The sequence below is a fragment of the Trichechus manatus genome, unplaced genomic scaffold (genome assembly GCF_000243295.1).
Source record: "Trichechus manatus latirostris isolate Lorelei unplaced genomic scaffold, TriManLat1.0 scaffold00139, whole genome shotgun sequence".
Classification (NCBI taxonomy): Eukaryota; Metazoa; Chordata; class Mammalia; order Sirenia; family Trichechidae; genus Trichechus; species Trichechus manatus.
This window is the reverse complement of record NW_004444075.1, coordinates 4,464,916-4,479,548: the sequence shown is the minus strand read 5'-3', so window position 1 is coordinate 4,479,548 and position 14,633 is coordinate 4,464,916. Positions and strand designations below refer to the sequence as shown.

The following is a 14,633-nucleotide window of genomic DNA, read 5'->3' as shown; positions in this document are numbered from 1 at the left end:
AAAAAAAGAATACTCTTCCTTCTAGAAAAGTGGCATGTAAAACTCAAATTCTAGTAAAAAGACCAGACTTAATGGTGTGAGACCTGGGGAACCCGAGAAGACCTGGACCCCAGACTCTCTGTTGACCCAGAACTAAAGCCATTCCTGAAGCCAACTCTTCAGACAAAGATTAGACGGGACTATAAGACATAAAATGATACTAGTGAAGAGTGTTCTTCTTAGTTCAAGAAGATACATGAGACTAAGTGGGCAGCTCCTGTCTGGAGGCGAGATGAGAAGGCAGTAAGGTACAGGAGCTGGTTGAATGGACATGGGAAATCGAAGGTGGAAAGGAGGAGTGGGCTGACATGTTATAGGGATAGCAACTAGGGTCACATAACAATGTGTGTATAAATTTTTGTATGAGAAACTAACTTGAAACTGTAAACTTTCACTTAAAGCACAGTAAAAAAAAAATTCCTTCCTCTTCCAAAGAATGAAAGGATAAGAGCTAACATTTATACAGCACTTACTATGTGCTAGATATTGTTCTAAACTCTTTATATGTATTAATCCATTTAATCTACACAATCCTATAAAAGAGGCATTATCATCTCCATTTCACACATGAAGAAACTGAGGCAGAGAGAGGTTGTTCTTTAAGAAGCTTGCCCAAGGTCAAACAGGCAAGTGACAGAGCCAGAACTTCAACCCAACCAGCCTGGCTCCAGAGTACATGCTCTTAAGCCATTATGCTCTCTGGGTCATGATTATTCAAGGTTTGTTTTTGTTTTGTTTTTTTTTAATTAAAACTGCAAAAGAATCACATAGAATCTCTCCCACCACACCCCGGAAGATTTTTCTACTTACTTCCTTATTGACTTATAACATGGGCTGAGTACAAGGCTTAAAATACATTAAATAGAAACTGCATATACCTATCTAAGCACTAGAAACCCTGGTGGCATAGTGATTATAAGAGCTACGGCTGCTAACCAAAAGGGCAGCAGCTCAAATCCACCAGGCGCTCCTTGGAAACTGTATGGGGCAGATCTACTCTACCCAATAGGGCCGCTACGTGTCGGAATCAACTCGACGGCAAAGGGTTTGGTTATATATTCTCTTTCCCGAAAAAGAGGGGTGTGGTGCAATGGATCACTTTTGTGTGGTCTTTCTCACCATGGTCTTGTAACTCCTACCCAAGTGATTGGGTAGGACTGTGCAAACAGAGTAATTGTGGCCCACCAATGGGACTGGTCAGTTTTGCCATCCCACTGGGCTTGAATCATCCCAGAGGTGGGAGAGAGAGGATACCACCACCATCGAGGAAGGAGAGCCAAGAGTGGAGCGTGTCCTTTGGACTTGGGATCCCCACATGAGGAGCTCCTGGAACCAGGAGACTGAGTGAGTGAGAGAGAAATAGAGATCTGTAACACTGAAGATGGCGAGAAGTGGTGGCAGAGAAACGGTGGCAGGAGGAGACAGCGCAGTGAGCTTCCTGGCCCACAAAGCAAAAAAGCTAAGTGCCTTTGGGCAGGAGGCTTACTGGCGGAGTAGGGTGCCTCTAGACACTCGGTGGAGCTAGGTGTGCTGACCCACGGAGCTAGAGCTGAGCACCTTCGGACAGAGGCTTACTGGCCAAGTAGGGTATCTTGGGGTACTTATTAGCAGAGCTAAAAGAGCTTTGTGACACTTGCCCAAGCAGGGCAGAGGCCAGAGGACCAGGGATAAGTGTGCCTGCGAGCACAGCCGAGAAGAGGTTGTCCTGATGAAGAACTGTATCCTGAACATTCCTGAACCTGAATTATAACCAGTTACTTCCCTAATAAGCCCCATAATCCTGAGTACTGTCTGTGAGTTCTGTGTGGCCATTGCAATGAATTATCGAACCTAGCAGAGAAGTAGACAGTACCGTGGGAGCGATGGTTGGTGTGAGAATTGGTAAAGATGGCAGAGAGAGGAGGCATGTCTGACCTCTACCTCATAGGAACCAGCCTTGGGCTGGTGATCTTGATTCTCCTTCTCCCTTGTAAGTTAGAGAAGGTCAGATGACAACGCCCCGACTTCTTTACAAGGGGTGTATGTGCGCATGTGTAAATCAGTTTAATCCACAGTATTAACAATTCTCCTTCTCTTTTGTAGTCTTCAGGGTTGAATCTTGTCTTAGTCATCTAGTGCCGCCATAACAGAAATACCACAAGTGGATGGTTTTAATGAAGAGAAATCTATTTCTTCACAGTCAAAGTAGGATAAAAGTCCAAATTCAGGGCGTCAGCTCCCAGGGAAGCCTTTTTCTGTCGGCCTTCTTCTCTTTAGTGTTCCCCTGGACTAGGAGCTTCTCTGCGCAGGGACCCCCAGTCCAAAGGACGCACTCTGCTCCCGGGACTGCTTTCTTGATGGTATGCAGTCCCCGTCTCTCTGCTCACTTCTGTCTTTTATATCTCAAGAGATTGCCTCAGGACACAATCCAGTCTTATATATCAATCAGGTCCTGCCTTACTAACACAACTGCCACCCGTCCTCCCTCATTAACATCATAGAGGCAGGTTTACAACATACAGGAAAATCATACAGTACCAGGAATCATGGCCTAGCCAAATTGATACACACATTTTTGGGGGGACATAATTCAAACCATGACAGATCTGTTTGTTTTTTAGAAAGAATAGCTGGCCTGAAATTCTGTACCTCAAGAAAAAAGATCCTCAGATGTGGTGATTTTACCCTAATTCAAGTTTACCCATATTTCAAGTTAAAGGATCACCTTGAACCAAAACATAAACTTTCATGGTGCTAAATAAAAGGCCCCCTACAGAAACAACTAGGGGAAAAGTGCACCTGTCTCCCACTTGGAAGCCTAAAATATTTACAGGGCTATCTCCCTTTAACTAATTATGCCAAAGTTTAAGGCCTGCTCCAGAAGGCCTGGGAACAGAGACATTTCTGGTCTGATGCAAAGATGGATGAATGAATAAATGCATACCTGTTTTTATTTGAAGGGCTAAATAACATCTTTTCCAGTATACCTAGGACTCTAATTACCAAGCAAAAGGGACTAAACCTCTTCCACAGAGGTTAAAACACAAATCTTTGGCCTCAGCAGGGCAGAATCTCCTTTAGTTAGGAGAGGTGTGTCGGAGGTCTCCAAGACCACCTCGCACTGGGAGATCTGCTAGAAGGACTCGGCATATATTCATGGCTAAGATCTATTACAGCAACATGGTAAAAATATACAGCCGGATCATGAAGGAAAAAGACATAGGCAGAGTTGAGGAATCCATCTGCAAGCTTCCTTATGCTTTCTCCTTCCTTTGAGAGGTCACACAGAGCAAACCTTTCTCCAACAGCAAAAATGCAGCAACATGTGTGCGATATTTCTGCCCAGAAAAGCCCATCAGAGACTCAGTGCCAAAGCTTTTTATTGAGGGCTGGTCACGTAGGCACCTTTTGCCTAACATGTACCAAAATTCCAGAATCTCAGAAGGAAACAGATGTTCAACATCAACCATATTGTTTGCACAGTCTAGGCACAGTGAATCACCCTTGTCAGTTAACTGCCGACTGGGAACACTCCAAGAGCCAAATCCCCAGATGTCAGCCAAGGGCCAACCGAGTCTCAGGCCTGCTTGCAACTCTTCTGCATGGCAAATTGTTTAACTCAGACCCCTCATCTGTACAAACGTAATAATGACAGTAACTACTTCATGGCTACCACTATTATTACAAGTTACTCTCATGGTATTGTTATCCAGTATTATGGTTAAGACTTAGAGGAAACATGGTCTAAGGATCCGTTGATGACACTGATGAGGAAAGAGCACAGGAAGGTACAGATAATGTAAACGTTTAACTTAAACTTCAACTTAAAACTTAAATTTCAACTCAGCAGCAACTTTTAAAGGAGGGTAAAATCATAACAATCTGGAAAGAAGTGGATACAGGCCCCATCTCCCCTCCACAAAATATACAGGAGGTTTAAAATGCTTTATCATTATAGAGTAACATTATGTTTGAGTTTAAATGCTTAAGATATGGCATAGTGAGAAGAGCATCTCCACTTCCAAAGACAGAAAGATTTGCAATAAACGTGTAAATAAACTAGAACATACGCTCCATTAGAGCAAAGCTATAGCTGTCTTATTCACTACTCTCAGAATAGTGTCTGGCATGTAATAGGCCAACAACTTTAACCTGACTCAACTTTTTCTTGTTCCCGATTTCATTCTTCTACCTTATTACCTTTAATGTATGTTTCCTTTGTTTTAAAGCACTTTAGGAAAAAAGTAAGCATCGTCTAAAAACTATAACTACGATAATGAATACAGTCAGAATAGACGGGCTACTGAATAAAGGAACAAGAGATATATCCAGATTAAACCAAAAAACCAGGTGCTGTCGAGTTGATTCCCACTCACACAGACCCCCTGTGTGTCAGAGTAGAACTACACTCCATAGGTTTTTCAATTGCTATGGTCTTTTGGAAGTGAATCGCCAGGAACCAGTCTTCTGAGGCACCTCTGGGTGGATTCTAACGGCCAACCTTTCGGTTAGTAGCTGAGCACTAGCCGTCTGCACCACCCATATTCAGATTAACACATAATAATTCAATAAAAGCACTAGATTAATACAGAATTAGAGTAATTTAAAAATAACTTCTAAATTCTGATGTATCTAGGCTAATCTGACATCTATTTGAAACACATCTCGTTTCCTTATAAAAAGATATATTTTAAATATTAAATACTTTCATATGACATTATAAACAGAAATATTGGAGGTTACTGTTTACTTTCTAAAAACTACATTTTTTTTAACAGCCAATACTAGTACTTTGAAAACATAATTTATCTTCAAAACTTTTATTCGTACATAGCTTTGAAGGAATATATTCCGCATCGTCTAATCAGAAATAAAACGAGATTATTTTCTTATTATTAGTTATGCCACACAATCACTGTGGCTTTTTTTTACTAGTAAGATAGTGAAATAAAAAAATTATTTAGAAAGTTAGTCATCATACAGCTACATGAGAAGTTACCTGTATATTTTAGCCCATAATTATAACTGAAAGTGTTATTTTATAATACATTAAATTGGTTAAAGTTTTTAAGACAGGAAACTCTGCCATTGCTATAACTGTACTATAAATTTGAAGTTTTATAGATGTTGGTGTTTTATTTTTAGATAATTTCAAGGAAAAAACATCAGGAAAAAGTTATATGCCCTGGTATTTATAAAACCAAAACCATTAACAGCAAAACATTACATGTAATATTTATTCACATCCAGAAACTGTTAAAGGAAAAAAAAAATCTAAAGTTAATGAGCGTAAATTAACTCGTTAGTCAAAAATGAAGGTCACTACAATATTTTCCCAATGGTTTCCCAATCCACTTAGAAAAAAACAAACTCTTTAACATGATCTATATAAAGATCCCTGGTGGCACACTGGTTAAAGCACTTAGCTGCTAACGGAAAGGTTGGCAGTTCAAACCTGCCACTGTGCCGGGAGAAAGATGTGGCAATCTGCTTCCATAAAGATTTATAGCCTTGGAAACCCTATGGGGCAGTTCTACTCTGTCCTGTAGGGTCGCTATGAGTCGGAATCAACGCTATGGCAATGAGTTTTTTTTTTTATATATAAAGATCAGCCTGGGGCTAGCCCAGTCCACCTCTCTGACCTCATTCAGCCTCATTCCTTCACTGTTTTGTTAGCTAAGCTCCAGCCACACTGGCCCTACTCCTACATCTTTCTCCCGCAGAGCAGCTGGTGGATTCAAATCATTGACCTTTCAGTTAGCAGCCGAGCGCTTAACCACTGCGCAACCAGGGCCTCTACTATGTCAAAAGTGAGATTACTTTCTCTAATTTTAAGTAAGAATTAAAACTAGAGGAAAATAACTGGTTTGTCCACATATTTCTTGGGGTTATACTACTAAATACATTCTTGTTGCTACTAGATACCTACTAAATGCATTCTTGTTGCTGGAGGGTATCTTGATTTTTATAGTGTTAGCATGCACTAACAAAACCAAAAAACTCACTGCTGTCGAGTCGATTCCAACTCATAGCAACCCTACAGATAGGACAGAGTAGTACTGTCCCATACGGTTTCCAAGGCTGTAAATCTTTACAGAAGCAGACTGCCGCATCCTTCTCCCGGCCATTCAAACCGTCGACCTTTCAGATAGCAGCCAAGCGCTTTAATCACTGCAACACCAGTGCTCCTTAAAGAGCACCATAAAAGGTAAATAAATATGTGTATAAAGGATTGTTTAAATATTCTTTTTTCTTCTCTTAATTGTTTTAAAAGACATAATATTGCATGAAAATAATTATAAAGCTGTATTGTTGGGCTTGTAACACATTAACGTGTAATATATATGACAATACTAGCAGAGAGAGGGGAAGAGAAAATAGAGCTTTATTGGTGCAAAGTTTCTATATTTTACCATAATTAAATTAGTTTTAATGTGAAGTAGACTGTGATATATTAAATGCATATTGTAATCCCTAGAGCACCTAACAACTCAAAAAATGTAGTTAAAAAACCAAAGAAATTAAAATGACACACTAGAAAATATCTACTAACTCCAAAAAAGGCAGTAAAGGAACACAGAAATAAAAAAGAAATAAGACATACGGAAAATAACTAGCACAACAGCAGACATAAATCTATCAACAATAACATTAAATGTGAACAGATTAAACCCACCAACCAAAAGGCAGAAACAGTTGACTATATATATACATTTTTAGGGACTTAACTCTATGCTGTCTACGAGACCCACTTTTGCTTAAAAAAAAAAAAATAGGCTGAAAGTAAAAGGATGGAAAGATATGCCATACAAATAATAAGGGAGCTGGAGTGTCTAAACTAGTATCAGACAAAATATTACTAGAGACAAAGAGGGATATTTCAATGACAAAAAGGTCAATTCATCAGGAAGATATGACAATTATGTATGTATACACATCTAACACCAGAGCCCAAAAACATGAAGCAAAAATTGACAGAATTGAAAGGAAAAATAAACTCAATATTAATAGCTAGAGAGACCATTACCTCACTCTCAATAATTGACAGAACAACTAGTCAGCAACGATGTTGTCGTTAGCTGCTGTCAAGTTGTTCCCAGACTCATGGCGACCCCGGGCACAACAAAACAAAATGCTGTCAGGTCCTACACTATCCCCATGATTGGCTGCAGATCAAACCACTGTGACTCATGGAGTTTTCACTGGCTGATTTTTTGGAAGTAGATCACCAGGCCTTTCTTCCTAGTCTACCTTAGTCTGGAAGCTCCGCTGAAACCTGTTCAGCGTCACAGCAACATACAGCCCACTACTGACAGGCAGGTGGTGGCTGCATATGAGGCTTGAACGCTATTAACCAACTTGACTTAACTGACATCTATAGAACATTCCACCCAACAAAACCCAAACCCATTGCCGTGGAGTCAATTCTGACTCACAGCGACCCTATAGGACAGAGTAGAAGTTGCTACACAGGGTTTCTAAGGCCGTAAATCTTTACAGAAGCAAACTGCCACATCTTTCTCCCACAGAGCAGCTGGTAGGTTTGAACCACTGACCTTTCAGTTAGCGGCCGAGTGCTTAACCACTGTGCCACCAGAGCTCCTTCCCACCCAACAATACAATACAAATTACTTTCAAGCACACATGGACTATTCCTCAGAATACACTATACGCTAGGCCATAAAAATGTCTCAAGTTTAAAAAGAGAGAGAGTATGCTCTCTCACTACAAGGGAATTAAATTAGAAATCAACAACAGAACGAAATTTGGGGAATCCCCAAATATTTGAAAATTAAATAACACACATCTAAATAACCCATGGATCAAAGGAAATCAGGAAGGACATTAGAAAATATTTTGAACAGAATGAAAACAAAAAACAAAACATATCAAAAGTTATAGGATGCAGCTACAGCAGTGTTTAGAGGGAAACTGATAGCTTTAAGTATCTACGTCAGAAAGGAAGATCTCAAATCAACGACCTAAGCTTCCACCTTAAAAAAAAAAAAAACTAGAAAAAGAAAGACAAACTAAACCCAAAGCAAGGATAAAGAAGGAAATTATAAAGATTAAAATTGAAATCAGTGACAGAGAAAACAGAAAAATACAGAAAATCAATTACACCATCAGTTGTTTCTCTGAAAATATCAACAAAATTGACAAACCTTTAGCTAAAATGACCAAATAAAAAAATGCATAATTCCTTACCAAAATCAGGAATAAAAGAGGGGACATCACTGCCAACACTGGAGAAATTAAAAGTTTATAAGGGAATATTATTAACAACTGCATCTCCAAAAAATTAGATAACTTATATAAAATGGACAAATCCCTAGAAAGACAATTACCAAACCTGTCTCAAAAAAAGGTAGAAAATCTGAATAGATCTATAACAAGTGAAGAAACTGAATCAGTAGTTTAAAAACTTCCCTCAGAGAAAAATCTAGGTCCAGAAGCTTTCACCAGTGAATTCTATTGAATATGTTTTTAAAAAGTAATAATTATCAATCCTTCACAAACTCTTACAGAAAATAAGAGAGGGAACATTTCTCAGTGCATTTTATGAAGCTAGTATTTATTACCCTGATACCAAATCTAGGCAAACACCCCGCCCCGTAACAAAAAAAAAGCAACTACAGACCAATATCCCTCATGAATATAGACAAAATCCTCAACAATACATTAGCAAATCAAATCCACCAATATATAACAAGGATTATATACCACAGCCAAGTGGGATTCATCCAGGAAAACAAAGCTGATTTAACAACTGAAAATCAATCAATGTAGTACACCATCTTAATGGAATAAAGGGCAAAAGCCACATGATCGTCTCAGTAGACACTAAGGGACCAACCATACAGGTCTGTCCAGGACTGAGGGGTTTCTCAAGACGTATACTATTCAGTGCTAAAACTGGGACAGTCCTGGGCAAACTGGGACAGCTGGTCATGCTAACAGATGCAGAAAAAGCATTTGACAATATCCAATACCCATTCATGATAATAACTATGAACAAACTTGAAATAGATGGGGACTCACTCTACCAAATATACAGCATCTATGAAAAACCTAAGGAGCCCTGGTGGCAATATGGTTAAGCGTTTGGCGACTATCCAAAAGGTTGGCAGTTTGAACCCATCCAGGGGCTCCACGGGAGAAAGACTTGCTTCCATAAAGATTACAGCCAAGAAAACCTTACACGCAGTTCTACTCTGTCACACAGAGTCGTTATGAATTGGAATCGACTCCCCAAAAACAATAATAAAAAACCTACAGCTAGCATTATACTTCCACCACTCATCTGTCAGTTTATTGTACTGTGGTGTCCTGCATGTTGCTATGATGCTGGAAGCTATTCCACCGGTATTTCAAATACCAGCAGGGTCACCCATGGTGGACAGGTTTCAGTGGAGCTTCTAGACTAAGACAAACTAGGGAAAAAGGCCTGGCAATCTACTTCAAAAACTAGCCAATGAAAACCTTATGGATCACAACAGAGTATTATCCGACTCACTTGCTTTGGACACGTCATCGGGAGGGATCAATTGCTGGAAGAGGACATCATGATTGGTGAACTAGTGGACCAGCAAGCGCAAAGGGAGACCGCTGGAGAGACGGACTGGCACAACACTGTAACATGGACTCAAACATGCCAGTGATCATGAGGATGACACAAGATGGGACGTTTGCTCTGTTGTATATAAAGTCACCATGAGTTGAAGTCAACTCAGTCGCAGTTAGCTATCTATCTAGCATTATACTTAATGGCAAAAGACTGAGTTCTTCCCTCCTAACAACGCAAAGCTGCCTGCTCCTACCATTTCTATTCAACATTTTACTAGAGGGTCTAGCCAGGAAAAGAAGGGATGGAGAGAGTGAGGAAGCGAGAGAAGGAGTTAAATGCACTCAGATTAGAAAAGAAGAAGTAACACTGCCTTTATACACAGATGACATGATAGTCCATATAGAAAATCCTAAAGAATACACAAAAAACTAATAAATGAGTTCCACAAGGTCACAGGGTACAAAACCAATATACAAAAATCAATTCTATTTTTATATACTACCAACAAAAATTTGAAACAGAATTAAAAAATCCACTCACAACAGCATCAAAAAAGAATAAAATACTTGGGAACTAACTGAACAAAAGAAGTATAAAACTCATACACTGAAACTTATAAAACATAGCTGAGAAAAATTACAGAAGATGTAATTAATGGAGAGAAATTTTCATGTTCATGTACTGGAAAGCTCAATATTATTAAGATTGCAATTCTCCCAAACTCATTTACAGATTCGGTGCAATCCCTATCAAAATTACAGGAGATTTTTTTTAACAGAAATGAACGAGCTGGTCCTACACACTCAGCTTTTCAAAATAGCCAAATTTTTTACACAGGACCTGGAATAGCCAAAACAATTTTTAAAAACGAGCAAAACTGGAGGACTCTCATTCCACAGCTTGAAAATTTACCATAAAATACAGTGATCAAGAAAGGGCTGTACTGGCATAAGGCTAGACATAAAGATCAATGGAAAAGAACTGAGAGTTCAGAAATAAATCCTTACATTTACAATCAGTTGATTTTTGACGTAAGTGCCAAGGCGACTCAATGCGGAGTCAAATTAAGTCTTTCTGACAAATGGTGCTAGTACAATCCATATGCAAAAGATGAAATGTAGACCCTTATTTCACAGTATACACAAAAATTAACTCAAAATTCATCGTAAATCTAAGAGCTAAAATTATACAATTTCTAGAATAAGAGAGAAAATCCTTGGATTAGGCAGAGGTCTTACATACAACAATAAAAGCATGATCTATAAAGGAAAAAAACTGATAAACTGGATTTAATCAAAATTAAAAACTTCTGCACTTCAAAAGTTTCCATCAAGAAAATGAAAAAACCAACCACAGACTGGCAGAAAGTATCTGCAAACCATATATCTGAAAAACGATTTGTATTCAGAATACATAAAGAACTCATATCTCAATAATGAGAAGACAAACCACCCAGTTAAAAAAAAAAGGGGCAAAACATTTGAATAGGTATTTCACCAAAGAAGATATATGAATGGCTAATAATCATATGAAAAGATGCTCAACACCATGAATCATTAGGAAAATGCAAATTAAAATCACAACGAGTTCACCATCTCATACCCATGCTGTAAAGTGTATTGCTATTACAAAAAAGACAGACAATAACAAGTGTTGGCAAGGATGTGAAGAAACTGGAACCCTCTTACACTGATGGTAAACCCGCTGCCACTTAGTCAGTTCTGACTCATAGCGACCCTGCAGGACAGAGTAGAACTGCCCCTTAGGGTTTCTAAGGAACAGCTGGTGGATTCAAACTGCCGACCTTTTGGTTGGCAGCCAAGCTCTTAATCACTGCACCAGGGTTCCTGCATTGCTAGAAGAAATGTAAAATGGTATAGCCACTCTGGGAAACAGTTTGGCAGTTTCTTAAAAAGTTAAAGACAGGGAAAATGCAGAACAGAATTTCAAATTCCCATGGACTCCAGCCATGGAGGCTGGCTAAACCCCTGAAACTAATGCCCTGAAATAATCTTTACACTTTAAAACAAAAATATCCCCTGAAGTCTTCTTAAAACAATAGTTTAACTTAGTGAAAAATGTCCTCCTTGAACATTATGCTATTTTAAGATCTATATGGAATCAAATTGACAACAGCAACTCGAAAGATTAGCTAAGGGCATTGAGTTTATTAATGGGGGAGGAACAACTCAGAAAAGGAAGGTGAGGATGGTTGCACAACTCAAAGAATGTAATCAAAGTCACTGAACTGTACATGCAGAAACTGTTGAACTGGTGTATGTTTTGCTGTGTATATTCTCAACAACAAAATAAATAAAATTTCTTACAAAGTTAAACAGATACTTAACAGAAACCCATTTTCATCAAGTCGATTCTGACTCATAACAACCCTATAGGACAGAGTATAAAACTGCTGTATAGAGTTTCCAAGGAGCGGTTGGTGGATTCGAACCGCTGACCTTTTGGTTAGCAGTCAAGCTCTTAACCACTGCACCACCAGGGTTCCATATTTACCATACGACCCAGCAATTCCATTTCTAGGTATTTATCCAAGAGATAAAGAGCCCTGGTGGCATCATGGTTAAGCACTCGGCTGCTAACCGAAAGGTCATTGGTTCGAACCCACCAGCAGTTCCGTGGGAGAAAAATGTGGCAGAGTCTGCTTCTGTAAAGATTACAGCCTTGGAAACCCTATGGGGAAGTTCTGTCCTACAGAGTCGCTATGAGTCAGAACCCACTAGACAGCAGTGGGTTTTTGGTATCCAAGAGAAATGAAAACATATGTCCACATAAAGACTCGTACACAAATGTACAAGTCTTTGTACACAAATACAACTCTATACTATTCAGTAATAATAAAAGGAACAAAATACTGATACATGCTGTAATATGGATAAATCTCAAAAGCATCATGCTAAGTAAAAGAAATCAGATGCAAAAGACTACATAGTGTACAATTCCGTTTATATGAAATATGCAAAAAAGGCAAATTTATAGGGATAAAAAGCAAATCAGTAGTTGCCTGGGACTAGAGATGGGAATTAAATCAGCTAGGGACAATTTCTGGAGGTGATAGAAATGTTTTAAAATTGGTTTGTGGTGATTTCACAACTCTAAATAGTTACTAAAAATAATCACGTACTCAAAATGGATGAATTTTTTGGTATGTAAATTATAACTCAAAAAGTTGTGTTTTTAAAAAGTTGTACCTACCTAAGTGAAAGGAAGACATATGTCTTAAACGAGAGGCAATGACTAATCACAATAGTCAAATCACTAAGCTTAAAAAACAGGCTGACATTAAATATTCAAGTTTCAAATGCCTAAGATATTTCGATTTTCTACTTTATATGTTTAATTACTAGACGTCTCAATAACGTTTATGTGAGTGCACGCTGTAAACTGTCTTGCCCTACGTAAACTTCAAATATCCCTAAAATCCTTTACATTTAATTCCAGTCTTATATAAAAATCATTCCACCTTTTGAATAAATTCTGAAACACAAATACCCAGTCCTAGCTTAGAAAAGCGTACATTCTTCCGTGAGTATGGCACTAGAGAAAATGCATAATTTACCTCTTCACAGGGACACACAGATAAAAAGAAAAACAAATCTGATTACCAAACACATGATTACTGTTCTCTCATCACAGGATTAAAATTTAAACCATACAGTTGAAGTAAATGTTCATGACCACAAGAAAGGGAGAAAATTTTACAGTTTTACAATGAAGTGTCTCCCTCTTACTCATTCAGTGAAGTACTAAGAACTTAAAGAAAGGCTGCTCTGCCTCTAAAGCTTAAAGAATCTAGCTCCTAGAAAAAGAGTCCAGGATGCTGGCACGTTGAGAAACACTAGAAACGGTGCAATCTGGATTACTCTTGGTGTTACGGGATATTTTTTCTGGTCTTTACTGACAAGAAATAAAAATGCCCAATTGGAGCAAGGGAGGGGGGCTCGGCTGCCCTCCTCGTAGAGCTGCCCGGGCAGTCATTGCCGGCCCTGGCAAAACCCTCACCGTTCTCCTCCCGCGCCCCCAGAACGTCCAGTAGCGCGGTCCCTGGGGGCCAGCTTCGCAGGGAGAGGATCCAAAAGGCAGTCACTGGATGTGCGTGTTACTGAGCCCGTTTTTGTTTTGTTTAAAAAACAGATTCCGATCAAAGCCAACCCTCCCTACCCCTCGGGAATTGGGGGAGGTGGCAGCAGGAGGCCGGCGCGGAGAGCGAGAATAAAAGAACGACCGAGCACAACCTGCCGTGCAGGCTGGCAGCAGAGGGGAAGAAAGGTAAACTGCGGCGATAAGGCCCGACGGGGGAGGAAACTGGTCTCCAGCCTTCCAAGCCACCCCGAGGAGTCGGAGCCTCCCAGGTCCCGCCCCAAGCTCGCCGCCCTGCCCCGGCGCCGGCCGCAGCCTCCTGCCCTACACAAACCCTCCCAGGACGCGCTTCCTCCGGAGCCGGACCCCCGCCCTGGCCTCTCCACGGGATAAGGCGGGTCAGTTCAGTCAGCTTCTCGGCAGAGGTGACTCGAGCAGAGATGTAAACACAGCGAGACCAGCTGCTTTCGCCCCATCCCCCCGCCGGGGTCCGTAACCTCTTCCCTCTGCCTTGCCCCGCGCCCAGCGGTTCCCGTGGGCCCGCGCTTAGAGCGCCTTCCCCTTTCTCCAAGTCCTCCCCCCTGACCGTTGCCCGGGACACTCAGCCCCCTTCCCCAGCCCCTGGCCGGTGTCACCACCACAGCCTCCGGAAAACCCCTCTGCAAACCCGGGAGCAAACAACACAGGCGCGGGGCGCGGAGGCGGCACTTGGGACTCCGAAGCATTATCGCCGCGTCCTCCGCGCTCCCTCCCACCACCCTCGGCTGCCCGCGCTCTTACCTGCTCTCCGCGTTGCCTGGGAAGACCGCGGCGTCGCTTTCCCTCCCAGCAGGGCCGCGGACTAGCCGCCGCCGTCGGCCGGGCGTCCAGAGGGAGATAGGGCCTCCCCGGCAGCCTGAGTCGCTCCACAGGGAGAGGAGGAGACAAAACAGCGCCGCGGCGCCCCGCG

The 14,633-nt window shown here is 40.7% G+C and overlaps 1 long non-coding RNA gene across 3 annotated transcripts in view; it reads right to left on the bottom strand.

The window, feature by feature from the left end:
• LOC111822204 (uncharacterized) overlaps nucleotides 1-14,633 on the bottom strand; it is a 42,790-nt gene that overhangs the window by 25,737 nt on the left and 2,420 nt on the right. The window contains exon 1 of one of the 3 annotated variants that reach the window (XR_002825473.1): nucleotides 14,465-14,627. The exons of the other annotated variants lie outside the window; for them this stretch is intronic. This is a non-coding gene — a long non-coding RNA (uncharacterized LOC111822204). Of the gene's footprint in view, nucleotides 1-14,464; nucleotides 14,628-14,633 lie in introns of those variants that run through there. 3 annotated transcript variants of the gene reach the window in all.